The sequence below is a fragment of the Lissotriton vulgaris genome, chromosome 7 (genome assembly GCF_964263255.1).
Source record: "Lissotriton vulgaris chromosome 7, aLisVul1.2, whole genome shotgun sequence".
NCBI lineage: Eukaryota > Metazoa > Chordata > Amphibia > Caudata > Salamandridae > Lissotriton > Lissotriton vulgaris.
In genome coordinates this window covers 1201242974-1201246325 of record NC_141695.1, presented here as the reverse complement: position 1 = coordinate 1201246325, position 3352 = coordinate 1201242974, and positions in this window count along the sequence as shown.

Genomic DNA, 3352 nt, shown 5'->3' with positions numbered 1-3352 from the left:
GTCGGGCCAATAAAGCAACTACTTGGCCCAATGCGTTGACCCAGTCACTATAGAGATTCGCATGTTTATTCGTTGATGTATGTAGTTTATGTAAAGCGCCCACATGCGTTGTGACTGCACCTTTTGGGCGCTTTGGGATACTAAATAAATGTAGGTAAGGAAGCAGTCGCTGGGTGCAGGGGGTGATACGTTTTATGTGGAAATGTGCAAAAGCTGGCCGACCACTCCTTTCATACCAACAGAACAAACTCGGCGGCTTGGTGGGTTAATGCACCTGCTGGAGCGTTGCAAGGTCCCTTAAATCGTGGAAAAAAATCAAAATTTGAACAGTGCATTTCCAGACCAACTTGCGCACGACCAGCTAAAAGAGAGCTTTAATGCGTTGCCACGTCGAACCGTATGGTCGTGGAATCCGTATGGTCGTGGAATTAAATTGATTCATAAACCACTAGCCTTGGTCCGCCTCTAGGCGCTTTCGGCAGACGAGGGGCAGTCGTGGGTAGTGATAGAGGCACGTCTTGAATACCTGAATTGGTGCCTTCTGGTGTAGTGGTACTCGGCGTTGTCTTCCAAGCCCCCTAGAATCAGACCACCACAGGAAATGCGGACATTCCAATGCTTGATATCTCGGGTGCCCTTTGCGGTTGGAAACAGGAGGATGTGGCATAACGGCCAGAGCTGCCACTTTGGACCTGGGAAACTAAGTTCGAGTCTCGGCGTCGGCTCCACATCCTGTGATCCTGGGCAAATCACTTAATCGCCCCATCCCTATATATGTGTATCTTTTTTGTAACGTAACTAGTGCTCATATAAAGAGCTACAATACCTTCTAGTCGAGTTTGCGCTACATAAAAACTGCAAAAAGAACTTCTAGTCGACCAGTTACATATGGATTCCATAGGACCCAGTTGCTTCCTGGCTTTAGGGTGATTGGGGGCAAGCCCTCGACTACTATGGAGGAGTCCCAGTCGTACCCTGGAGTTTGTTTGTGGCACATGGTGGTGTCTGTCGGGGTTTTAATTCGAGCAGCACAGGCATATATGGTCAAATTTACATATAGATGCTGCAGCTGAAACCAGTGGTAAATTGTCCTTCCCATTTTTCCCCCAGGGATGCCCCGTATTAGACAAACGGAACAAAAGCGACGCTACAGGTGACCTGTGATCTTTGGAGAACCCCGTATTGACCGACTAGAGAAATGAGGCAGCGCGGTGGGTTGGCGTGCCGGCTGCCGAGTGGCAGGTCACAGATATTAGCCATGGTGAGCTCAGCTCAGCCTTTCATCCTCACCAGGGATAGGCTCAGTGATTTGGGCAGTAGTCATAACCGTTGTTCATAGTGCCACGGAGCCATAAGCATGTTCTGGCACGTGAAATAAAGAGGCAAGCTGTATATGTTGTTAAACGTTAACCACGGACAGGTGTCTGGTGAAAAGTGCAACTGTGTGGGAAAAAGAATCCTCCACCAGTGAACAAAACGAAGAGCGCGTGCCCACCTAATGTAAAAGGGTAGACTCCACCCAGTAGCCGAGCCAGTGTGTCATGGACCCCAAGGCAAGGAAAATAATGCCCCCCGGCTGCTGTTTGAATTATAAAATACAGTAAAAAACAGGGTTAAGTGCCCGCTCTGGGCAGGGCCCCGGTGCCACTGCACCTGCTGCACCAAAGGAAGCTACGCCCCTGCTCCAAGATCTTTTACTCCCACTATTTTTTTGGGGGTACCAGTTTCACTAATTGTTGCGGGCGCATGTGTGCTGCGCAGAGTAATAAGCAACCATTAAAGAAAGTCCCTTCAGACGGCGTGCAGTGCTCGTGTGCCCCGCCCCCTTCCCACGCGTCGAGATGCCTCCAGGTGAAGCAGGATAAATGACTCTTTCAGAGACCTGTTTTGTACGCTCTGCTCAGAAGCTGTAATACTCCTTACCTTCAGAGGTTCGTTTTTGTAGGGGTGGGAAGATTTCCGGGGGTGCAAGGGGCTTCTAACAAACAAAATAATTCGGCTCTTGGGGGGCGGGGGGGGAGTTGCTGTATAAAAAACGGTTTGATTTGAATGAATCATTATGCACGTCAGGGTGTAGTGTAAGATGCACACAATGGGCCCGATTCACAGAATGAACTTAAGACTCAATCCTAAACTTACTACTATTTTGGCATTCACAGAATGAACTTACTACTTTTGGTATTCGCAGAAGTTAGGATTTTGTCTTAAGTTTGTCTTGAGACAGACTTAAGACAGACTTAAGACAGACTTAAGACAAAATCCTAACTTCTGTGAATACCAAAAGTAGTAAGTTCATTCTGTGAATGCCAAAATAGTAGTAAGTTTAGGATTGAGTCTTAAGTTCATTCTGTGAATCGGGCCCTATTTTTTTGGGGGTACCAGTTTCACTAATTTGGATATTTGGATATTTGGATGGGTATTTATAGAGCGCGAACGTTCGCTCCGGAGGGAGCATCATGGCGCTGACAAACCAAAAGACCAAGTCACAAGGAAGGTAGTGGGGGGCTAGATGGCTGCTTTAGTCCAGTCATCAGAGAGATTAAAAATCCACGTTTTGAGGTGTTTCCTAAACGGCTTTTCAAGCGTCTGAAGTCTGAGATGCCTTGGCATGCTGTTCCAGGCTCTGATAGCCAGGGTACTAAGTGTTTTACCGCCTTTGGACTTCAGATTGAATTTGGAGGGGGTCATGAGGTTTTCTTGCGAGGATCTAAGGGAGCGGCCTGGTGTGTAGTGGGGAAAGCGGCTTGACAGATATGCAGGACCGGATTTGTTGAAGGCTCGGAAAGCTACAATGAGAATTTTAAAAAGTATTCTTTTATGCAAGGGGAGCCAATGTAAGGCTTTCAGAGCAGAGGAGATTGAGGATTTGCGTGGGAGTTTAAGGACAAGGCGCGCAGCAGTGTGCAGGACGCTTTGAAGTTTCAACCGGGTGGACTTTTTGGTCCCTGCCAGGAGGCCGTTACAGTAGTCCACTCGAGAGAGGATGAGGGCTACCGCGATGGTCTTTCTGGAGTCGAGCGGGAGGAAGTCAAAGAACTTTCTCAGGGACTTTATGATGCCGAAGCATTTACCTGCTACGGTCGTGGCGTGGGTATCGAAAGAGAGATCGGAATCACAATAAATTGTTACTGGATGCCTTGCCTGTTCCGATACCCGACCAACCGTCATCTGCTACCTTGCAACAATCCGTTGTCTAGGTGGATGACTACAGCTCCCAGGATGCATCAGGCCGCCAAATGACACCCGGGCATGGGTTCTTGGTGTTCTGAGTTGCATTTCTTCCTTGAAACGAACATACCCTTGCTCCCAAGGAAGTAGTTTGTGCTTTCCATGGGCAGGCACAGAATTGCCA